Consider the following 11,775-nt stretch of genomic DNA (forward strand, 5'->3'; position numbering starts at 1 on the left):
AGCAACGATTTTTCTTTTAAGTTGTGTTTATACCTGCCTGCTTGAAAACAGCTATTTTAATGGTAATAACTATCCTTGAAATAATGAGAAGTAGTTAAAGAGTAGGAGCTCTGGTAACATAGTGCCTAAGGCATTGACTGCTAACCACAAGGCTGGCGGTTCAAATCCACCAGCCACCTCCAAAGGAATGCTTAGTAATCTACTTCCATAGTGATACTTCCTCAGAAACCCAAGGAGGGGTCGCTATGAGTCAGGTTCAACTCAACGGCAGTGAGTAAAAGTGTACAGAGTGAGTTCAACAGCCAAATGTTGGCTCTTGCCATATCCACCATTCTGTAGCTTGATCTCTCTCTAAAATGAAACACAATAATATCACCAATGAACAAATGCCAAGCACAGGTGATACATGCAATTGTACAAGGTATCATGTCAATTTGACAGCATAGGAAAGCTTCACTTTCAGAAACTGAATAAATCTATACTCTCCAACTGCTCAAACCAAATAGTAGAATTTAAATGTTCATCATTTGGGAACTGACTCAATACATTATAGCAGCCACAAACTGAAATATCAAGCAGCATATGAGTCAGGTCTGACTCCACGGCACATAACAACAACAACGACGACATAGAAAAGAGAGCAGAAGTAGATGACTAAATAACATGATCTCATTTACGTAAAAATAAATATATATGTGTGTGAATACATATGTGTATGTTTATATGCATTGAAAACTTCTGGAAGGAGATACAGAAGGGTCCTTGTGGAACCTCTTGATCCATTTGTATTATTTCCCAGTTCTACATCATACCACCTTCTCTTTCTTGGTAGACTTACAGAAATTTGCAACTGGAGGGAACAATTATTTCATTCTACCAATGTGTAGAGAGAGGTTGAGTAAGGGGAGTGATCTGCTCAAAGTCACACAGCTAGTTATTAGCAGAGCAGTCATTAGAGTTTTGATCTCCTTAGATCCCCTGATAGTGTTCTTTCTACTGTATCACTGGCCTCCCATTCTTAGATCCCCTAATGTTTCCCAGAATGAATGAATTGCTTATCCCAAAGATGCTAATAGCAATGAATCAATGTTGTAATTCATCCAGAAGAGTTTGCATTTTAATCTGCCATTCAATACAATATTTTACTTCAAAGGATTAAATCTCAAATGATGAGAGTTATAGGAAGCTCTGCTGTTCCTTACCAACTCTTCCCTACAGTTCTTTGCCTGCATACACTGAGGTTACACAGCCAGCCCTAGTGTTAACAAACTTTAATTTAATTGAGTTGGAGAGTTTGATGGCATGAATTTCCATAAGTAGCTCCAAACTTCAAGGTTGTACAAATTACGTATGATTTTGTAACTAGTGGGGGTTTCCAGCTAGTGCCAACGTTATTTTTCTAAGTCAGTTTCATTATTTGGAAAGTAAATAAAAGCATTTTCATCCCAAAGGCATAATTTTAAATTCAAATGTTTAAAAATGTTTTAGCAAAAGACTTGAGAAAAGAAACAAGCATTGGCTATTAGTATTTTCAAGCAGAACAGGGGGAAGGAGCAATTTTATTTTCAAATAAACTATTAAGAATTCTCTTGCTTGCAAATGGAGAAAAAAGACCAAATATTGACACTATTCTTTACTATAAATATAAATAACCCACGCACAAGAAATGTCTAGATAAGTCACACAAAATATACCTAAAGCAATTCTTTTTCCATCTGTACAATAAGCAATAATGCCTCTGAGTAAAGTATTTTGAATGTGCAATCTTCACCTTTCTGAATTAGCAAAAATTACCCAAGGTTCTTCATCTGTAAAAAGATGATTTCTAAGGTCCTCTCTAGCTCCTAGGGAGTTTCTCATCCTTCCGTAGAAAAGAAGAGTTCATCAAATTAGCTAATTGAAATGAATCAGTGGCAATAGGACTTTTACCTTGGGCAATTCTTTTATGTCTTGCCATGTTAATAAAGTCCCTGGACTTAAATGAAAACCCAACTGGTTTAATTTGTAACTTAAGAAACAGAACGAGATATTTTTTCCTTATAACAAGCAATTTATCTCAGAAGGCAGAATAGCTGAGAACCTTCCCAGGTCTTTTTAAATTGTTTTTTATTACAGCTTCCATTGTGTTGAAATTTACTGATTATTACAATATAGCACTGTCACAGGGCAGACCACTTGGTCTTTAAGAAACTGTGAACTGTGCTTTTGGTAAGAATACTGCCTTCCCAGTATATGAATGTCCTTCCCATGAAAAACAAAATCCATTTTGTAAGCAGTCTGGTTCTGAGTTCATGATATTCACTGCTATGTTATATTACCAAACAGAGCTACTTAGAGTTTCTGGAACGTGCTATGTTCTGTGTGTCCTCTGGCCTTTCCATATGTTGCCCACACCCCCAGCATGTACCTGTTTGCCTAGCTAACTCCTACACATCCTTCAGATCTTTTCACAGAAAACAACTCTTCCAGAAAGCCTCTCTGGCCTCTACACCACTCCTCAACCCCTCAAGGTTGCTGCCTCTCCTAGGGGCTCCCATAGCATCCTGTGCATGCCCCTGTCACGGCACTTACCACTCCATCATGATTGCCACTGAACTCAACTGCCTACCCTTCTAAACTGAAAGACCCTCAAGATAGGACTATGTCTTGGCCTTTGGTATGTCTCCAATGGTTCGCACAGTACCTGGAACATGGGAATAGATGAATGGTAAGCACTGTAGTTGTTGAATAAATTCAAGGTGAAACTTCAAATGGCCTCAGCAGATAGGCTGATGGGAAGCTAAAACATCCAGATGCTGGCCTATTGTTGTAGTGTTCCATCAAGGAGATGCCGACTCATAGTGACCCCTGTGACAGAGTAGATCTGCTCCATAGGGTTTCCTAGGCTGTAATCTTGATGAGAACAGATCGCCAGGTCTTTTCTACTAGGCAACCACTGGTGGGTTTGAACTGTCAACATTTTGGTTAGCAGCCGACCACTTAAGTTCTCTAAGACCTGACAGAGGGTTATTCCCAAATGCAAGTGAAAGACTAAGCCTGCAAGTGACGACTTCAGGATCCCTGTTGGGACTAAAGAGAGGAGATTGCTGAAAGCCAGAAGGAACCTGAAGCATTATCATCTTTGATATAGGGTTCTGAGCAGATCTTATAAAATAGAATTGGATAGATAAGGAAAAATGAAAGCAGGTAAGCAGGAAGAAGAGCAAAGGCTTGAAGACAGCAGTCCTCTAGGTGGTTAAAATTCAAAGGGTGGGAGTGGGAATTTGATGTGGGAGCTTGATCTAAATTTAAAGTAGGGAGTTTAAGATTCCTACCCCACAGGACTGACTTGGAAAAGTCAGCAGTCACGGTGCATTTAGAGTGAGAATTTTTGTGTGATTTGGAGTGTGCTCTGGTGATGTGTAATTATTCACTTCTTGTAGGTAGGAACAGCCCTGGTATTTTTCTGTGTTTACTTGTCCCTCTAGAGACTCAGGCTAGAGTCATCCTGGCAGCCCATAAAACGATTCCAGTTGAAGGTCCATTAGCAACCCCTTGGTATGCTTTCTGGATGAAGAGTGACCTTAGGTTATAATCACTCCATTCACCCACTCTTTTAATAGGATGCCTAAGTATAGAGTAGAAACATTAATACACTGTTCAGCACAGGCTAAGAAAAGCATCCCAGTCAGAGAAATCGGTATAGTTACTACCACACGTAGCAAAATATTAGGAATATCAGAAAGATGTTATGTTTGTGTATCTGTTTTTATGAAAATGTATCTTAATAAGTTATCTGGTGATTATTCTAAAATCTTTCCTTATATTAAACTTTATTATTTCAGATTCATCCATTTAACTATCAAACCTTGGAGCTCTGGTAGCATAGTGGCTAAGACACTTGCCTGCTAACCAGAAGGCTGGCGGTTCAAACCCACCAGCCACTCCTCGGAAGGAAGGTTGGGCAATCCTACTTCCGTAGTGATACTGCCTCGGAAACGCAAGGAGGGGTCGCTATGAGTCAGGGCTGACTCGATGGCACATAACAACAACAACAACAACCTAGGTTTGATACATAAAAGGAGTTTTCTCTCTCAATATGGTTTTATTTTTTTCCCTACGGAAGTCTTCCACATTTTTTTTTGTTGTTATTAAATGGAGATAATACGAAAGTAGCAGTGCCTGACACATAAGAGCTATTCAAATGTTAAATACTTTGCCGTGCTTGTACTGAAATTAAGACTTCAAGAAAATATTTTACCTCCTTAAGAACAGGAAGTATTATTAAAGACTTTTAAAATCTGCATCCAAATGGTGCCATTAATTGCAAATGAGTCTCAGCTATTCACTGCAGTAAGTCCAGTAGATTCTTTCTAATTGGAAATTTCCGCTAACTTATTTGACTGCTAACCAAAAGGCGGGAACTCTGGTAGTGTAGTGCCTAAGGCACTTGACTGCTAACCAGAAGGCTGGCAGTTCAAACCCACCGGCCACTCCTCGGAAGGAAGATGGGGCAATCTACTTCCGTAGTGATACTGCCTCGGAAACCCAAGGAGGGGTCGCTATGAGTCGGTCCAACTTGACGGCACGTAACAACAACCAAAAGGCTGATGGTTCAAACTCACCAGCCACTCCTGGGAAGGAAGACTGGGCAATCTACTTCCATACAGATACTGCCTCAGAAACTCAAGGAGGAGTTGCTATGAATCGGCAATGAGTTTGGTTTTTTGGTTAAAGTAATAACGCTGCTTGTATTATGGGTATCACTAGCTGATATAACAAATACACATCTATTGTCTTAGTGCTACGATATCTCGCTCATGTAGTGTTTCCAACTGGTAGGCAGCTTTTTTCTAGATGGTAATTCAGGGACTCAGGCTCAGTGTCATCTCTGGCTAGTCTTCCTTTAGAATCCTGTTGTCATCTGCTTCTAGCCAGTGGAAGAGGGGAGTTTAAGTAAAAAGGCACACCTGCTACTTAAAAGGGAGCTCTGGTGGCATAGTGCCTAAGGCATTTGACTGCTAACCAGAAGGCTGGCAGTTCGAACCCACTAGCTACTCCTCGGATGGAAGGTTGGGCAATCTACTTCCGTAGTGATACTGCCTCGGAAACCCAAGAAGGGGTCGCTATGAGTCAGATCTGACATCACGGCAGTGGGTTTGGTTTTTGGTTTTGGCTACTTAAAAGTCTTGGCCCAGAAGTGATGAAAGTCACTTCTGCTTACATTCCTTTGGCAAGGACTGTGGCCATACCTAGATGTAGGAGAGGCCTGGAAATCTAGCCATATTCAGCTACAGCTTTGACTATGAGAAGGGAGAATGAATTCTGGTGGACAGCAGGCCATCTCTGCTGAGTACTTGAAACAATTTTTTAAAAACATGTTTAATCCGAATTTCAGGCTTTCACAAAATCAAATTGTCATTCTCTTCAGTATTCTAAATGTACTTTAATTTAAAAAATCTTACAAAATTATTTTTAGGATTCTCTTTCCTCATAATGTTTTTCCTTTTAGTTTTCTTACGTTCTTTATTTAAGATGTGATTTTAAATGATCCAAGAATCACAAAATTCTAAACTCTAGAAAAAGAAAAAGCATTCAATGTTGACTAAAATGGTCTCCAACATTCTTTTCTAGCTATAAAAATGTATTATTTTATTCCATGCCCACAATACATATTGAATGTACAGTAGGAAAAAATAATGTCAGCTAAATTTCAATTTAAGTTACTCATTTATTCAGCTGCATTCAGTTTTCATATCAAATTCATAATACAGATTCATAATGCAATAATTTGCCAAGAATAGATGTATTTTAAGCAGTAGGAAGAAAAGATAATTTATTCAGGAATTAAAATGGAAAATATAAGCTTTTAAGTTGGAATTTAAAGTATGTTCCTAACAAGTAAAATTAAATGGAGAATAAAGGCACTGCCATCAAGTCAATTCCAACTTATACAGACCCCCATTGGGTTTCCAAGGTGGTAAATCTTTACAGAAGTAGATTTTCCCACCTTCCTTCTATAGAGCAACTGGTGGATTTGAACCACCAACCTTCTGATTAGTAGTTAAATGACTTAGGCACTGTGCTTTTTTTTTTAAATGGTGACTAGGCATCTCAAATAAGAGGAGAGAGAATACAATTTCAACTTCTTCGTTTTTGAGGAAGAGATTGAGTCAATGATTTGGTAGAATCACCTGAATTTAAAATTTGAGTGTTTCTGTCATAAGTAGCACATAGTTACATGGACATTTGCATTCTCATCCTTAATTATAAAGAAATAGTGATTAACAAAGCCAGCTGTACTGCAGGAGAAAGACGTGGCAATTGGCTTCCATAAAGATAATAGCCTTGAAAACCCTGTGGGGTGGTTCTACTCTGTCCTATAGGGTTACTATGAGTCAAAATTAACTCAACAGCAATGGGTTTGATTTTGGTTTATGCAAACCTGGACCAATTGTGTCTAGAATGAAACATACAAATCACACACACCACACACACACATCCTTTAACATAATGTGAAGTAAGCAATGTACAACTCAAAAGCAAAATTACCTTTGCTTTTAAATCCTCATATCTTCCTCTTCATCCGTTTTTCTGGTCCATGTAAGCCTCGCTCCAGCTCATGACTCCCTTCAAGCATGTAGTAAGTTCTCCCCTAATCAGTCCCTTCAGCTTGCTGATTGATTGGCAGTTAACCCTGGTGTGAATGTGTTTTAGTCAATATATCTCTATAACCAGGCATTTGTCTTTTATCTCCAATTGTAAATGAATGGCACTGTCAAGGAGAGGAATTTCAGGTACCATCAAGTGGGTAAAGAGATCTTTGGGGGACAGGGAAACCGTGGGATCACCTCTACCCACTCTGAATGAAGAATTAGCAATTTTTCCTGTATGAGGAGTTTTGCCAGGATCCTTGTTGAGCTGAATCCTGGCTCCTGGCCTTGAAATAACAACGGTTTTAGACTGATAAAGATTCATCTGATAGGTGAAGGACAAACCTCTTGTGATAGATAAGGTTGTGTGTCAACTTGGCCAGGCCATGATTCTTGCTGGTTTAGCAGTTATGGTGTAGTCATCCTCCATGATGAGATGAGATCTGGTATAATATGATCATCTCTATAATGAGATCTGCTATGAGCAGCCAACCAGTTAAAAGGGGTTTCCTCAGGGGTATAGCCTGCTTCTAATGCGTATGGATGTCCTGGCAAAGATAGGGCTTTTGCTCAATGCAGATCCTGCATCTGGCTCTTCATCATCTGACCTCTGGTTCCTGGACTTGAACCACTGGCTGATCTTGCTTCGACTGTTGCCTTCACAGTCTGTGAGCCAATAGCCTGCCATCTTACTTGCTGATCTTGGATTCGTCAGCCTTCAAAGCCAGCAGCCTGCTGTATTGCCTGCCGATCTGACCCATGGACTTGGGACTTGCCAGCCTCTACAACTGCATGAGCCATTTCCTTGAGATAAATTTCTCTCTCTCTCTCTCTCTCTCTCTTTCTCTCTGTAGTTCTGAAGAGACACTGCCTTGGAAACCCAAGGAAGGGTCAGTATGAGTCAAATCAGCTCCACGGCAGTGAGATATATACACATATTTCACTGGTTTTGCTTCTCTAGAGAAGCTAGCGTAATACACCTCCTCAAACAAGTTATTCAATTTCCCTGAGAACATGGTCACTTTTTTGTAGCTCCATCAGGCCAGAAACTGAGGTTTCCCTCTTTAGTCATGCTCCTGACTAGATGTCTGCAGGGAGTCAACCATCTGGTCAATGCTGAATATTGGCTGAAAGTTTTTGGAAGTACTACAATCTGAGGTATCAAGTCTGACATAGGCTTTTGGAAGTACTACAATCTGAGGTATCAAGTCTGACGTAGAAGACTAAGGTCTTTCTAACAGCATGAGGGGTCTGCGTGATTGCAAAGTCAACAAACTGGATCAGGTTTTCTAAGAATAAGACCCCAGTAAGACCTTAGACTTTGTTAGAGACAATTCATACTCCAAGCTCTATGCAGTGGCTTGGATGAACTCTTTCTGATGAAGTTCTGCATAACTCAGTAGACCACTGCTCTCCCTTTGGGTGGGCCTGCAGCTTTGATAGTAGGAATATCCAAAGTCAGGGGAGTGTTTATCCCCCCCAACCAACACATGTCCAACCCATGCCTGGCCTGACCTCAGATAAGCTTTTTGTCTCCTGCTGCCTCTCTCTACAGTGGGCCTCACTCTAAATGGTACTGCTCTGTTCCTACCAGCAGAGCTGTGCTTGGTACCAGCAGTTACCTTCTTGACAATTAGAGAGTAGGGAAACATCAGCAAAGACTATTTTCTTCTCCTTTACATGGCTTTCTGCTCTCCTGGGGAAGGATACTAGACTCTGGCTCCTGGAGCTCTATTCCCGGAAGATAGGATCAGAGGAGTAGGAATCTCATTTTCAGCATAATGTCCAGGATGGAGCCTTGTCAGTCCCATGCCTCCTCCTACACAGGCTTTGTCCTCACCCCTCAAACTTGACTCTGCCTCTTTCCTTCTTTTGCCCAAGACTCCCAGATGTAGATCATGGATTCCCAAAGTGTGTCATTTCTGTTAGACTTTGATTATACATCCAGATGGCAACTATCTTATGCCTCCTAAAAGGAGATCTGGTAGTGTAGTGGTTAAGGCAGTCAGCTACTAATCAAAAGGTCAGTGGTTCAAACCCACAAGTGGCTCCATGGAAGAAAGATGAAGCAGTCTACTTCTGTAAAGATTTTCAGCTTTGGAAACCCACCGAGGGTCACTATGAGTCAGAATTGACTCAATGGCAATGAGTTTCGTCTTCTGGTTTATGCCTCCTATATTATTTCTACTTCTTAATGATAAAGATTTGGACCATCTTTAAATGTAATTCCTTTCCTTTGCTAATTTTCGCTACTCAACCCATTGCCATCAAGTCAATTCCAACTCATAGTGACCCTACAGGACAGAGTAGAACTGCCTCCATAGGGTTTCCAAGACTGTAATCTTTACAGAAGCAGACTGCCACGTCTTTCTCCCACAAAGTGGCTAATAGGTTCAAACTGCCCACTTTTTGGTTAGCAGTCAAGCACTTAACTTCTTTATAATACCACATTTAATTTTATTATAATATCTTGGGGGGTTAAATAACAGGACTTAAGAGATGTTAGCTCTGTAAGACTTCTTGACTTCATTTTTGTTATTTAGATCAATTGCTTAATAGATATTTTAATTAACATATCATTAATTGGGGAATAAACTGTGATTTTCCAAGAAGAATCCAGAATAGTGTTGTTTATCTTTTTGTTGTCATTGTTGTATATGTAATAGGAGACATTATCATGGAACTTTTAAATAATGGGATGAAATTTTTTAAGGATTTGACAGTGAAAGACAGACTTGCATGCTCCTCTGTCTTTTCTGTCCCAAAAATTCTCCATGCCCCAAGCTAGGACCCCTTAGCCCTTTGCCAAGTTCTGAGTCCAATCCTGTTTCCGGGTTTGGGAGCTTTAAGAAGCCTGAAAAAATCAGCCTTCCGTCAGTTGTGCTTTCGATGGACATACTTTGCAGTTCTAATCACTGAGTTTCTACCTACTGTCTACCTAAAGATTCCCTATAAGCAATCTCCTGTTTCTTACTCCCACTTCAATAGCTGAGTCTTCCTCTTTTCCCTTATTTCCCATGGAGTTTCTACCTTGATTTCTATTTCAATTAGGAATGTCTTTGAATGTAAGCAACAGAAATCTCAACAGAGGCTTAACCAAATATTTTTCTTGTATTACAAGAAGTCTGGAGGCAGGCCATCCAGGGTCAGGGCTTCTCCATGTCAAAAGCCCAGTTCCTTCTGTCTTCCTACTCCACCATCCACCCAGGGTTGTCTTTGATCACTTTATGTTGATGTAGTGTGGCAGGGAGATAAAAGGAAGAGAAAATGTTCTTACCAGTTATTTATTTCCTATCTATCAGGAAAGCAATAGATTTCCCAAAAGCCTGCTCCTTAGTCATAAGAGACTTCCCTAATGTCTCTTGGATTAGAATCAGATCAGCCCCCTCTGGCTGCAAGGGAAGGAGGCTAGGGATGCTTTTAGGTGGCAATCAACAGTATCTTCCACAGTTCCCATTCTAGTTCATTTGGGCCTAGGACCTACCTTGCTCTTGTCCTCCTGGGAACTGGGATACCATCCCAAACTCTAGACCCATAACCAAGGCAGAGGTAAGAGGTACTTGGACCCAAGCCTCCCTGATATTGACACCTACCTGGAGTTCTGTGCATTGCTCTGATATAACATGCATTTTTACTCTAAGGAGGCTCTCTGCCTGAATAGCTTCTCCTTGCCTATAACCGGCCTTATCCTCAAAACACACACCCTATGCCAGGTACTTGGTCTGAAACTCTGACCACCCTTACCCTTAATCTAGTCAGTAGGAGTGAGTCCCCATCCCAACCCTCTGAAATAATTCATCATCTCAGCCCTAGGCTGCATTTGCTCTTGGTTTTTGGGAGTATACTTGACATAGGTAGGCCTTCAATAAAACTTTTTCTGAATGAATGAATGTCCAGATTTATCTGATGGATAAGGTATAGTATGAAGGAAGGTTAGGAAAAGCTAAAAATCTGGAAGAAAACATTGTAATTCTTTTTTCTGTATGACACTCTAGAATTACACATTCTATGAGATAAAAACTGACATGTGGAGGATTGGTTCTTCTGCTGCTATGCTGCTTAGACAACCCTGTAGGAAAAAGATTTCTCTCCCTTTCTTGGAGCCTTGGGAAGAATCTGGCACATATCCTCATTACACTGAGAGCAAATAACTTTTCTGTCGGCCTCCCATGTGTGCAGTTCTAATATCCCTGATCCTATGAACCATGATAAATTGACGTGGATAATTGGTGACAGATGTACATATTCTCTCCTCTAGAACAACTTTAAAGAAATATGATCTAACTAAGGAACAGCTTAAACAAGCACTGATATTTATTCGAAAGTTACGGTCCTTTTGGATAATACTTGTAGGAAAGCAAGTTTTTCTGTCATAAAAATAAAAGCATAAAATATAAATTGAAAAGATGGCAAAAAAGATATTTAGGAAAAAAATCTCTTACTTTGTACAGAGTGGAATTCTAGCAAATATAATATGTATATGGATGGTCTTCTTATGCATAGGAACTCCTTGTGCTTTCCCATCATTTGTTGTGGTAACAGCAAAGACGCGCTATAGTGTATATATATTATTCATCCTACATTGCCATGATATTCTAATTATAGCTTTGACTTAGCATTACTACCACATGCATAGATATATCCAAAATTGGAACAGAAGAAGAGAGAATACTAAATTTGAAGACAAAATGGAAACTCCTATTCCTTCTTTTGTCAACCCACGCACTTTTAGAAAAAGAAAAACAGTAATTACAGAGCGAAGGTTATTAGAGAGGTTGTAAATATATCACTAAAGAAACTACTGGTAATGGTTTGCCTGGCTCTATACCAAATTATTTTAGGGGAAAAAAAAAATCAGTGAATGTGAGTTAAACATAAATACACACATGGGGATTCACTATAAATCATCTAGTGGTTCTTTTTTGTGATATACTTACAGCTTATCTAAATTTTCATCAACTTTTTTTTTTATTGTGATTTGGGTGAAGATTTACAGAGCAAATTCACTTTCCATACAGCAGTTTACATATACTTTGTCTCATGACATTGACCACAGTTTACCATAACGCAACAGCTCCCCTCTCACTTCCTCCCCATCGTTACCTCTTCCCAGTGTCCATTCCTCCATGGACTCCTGCCCCCT

The sequence above is a fragment of the Orycteropus afer genome, unplaced genomic scaffold, assembly GCF_000298275.1.
Source record: "Orycteropus afer afer isolate SDZICR_OR568_19922 unplaced genomic scaffold, OryAfe1.0 scaffold00002, whole genome shotgun sequence".
NCBI lineage: Eukaryota > Metazoa > Chordata > Mammalia > Tubulidentata > Orycteropodidae > Orycteropus > Orycteropus afer.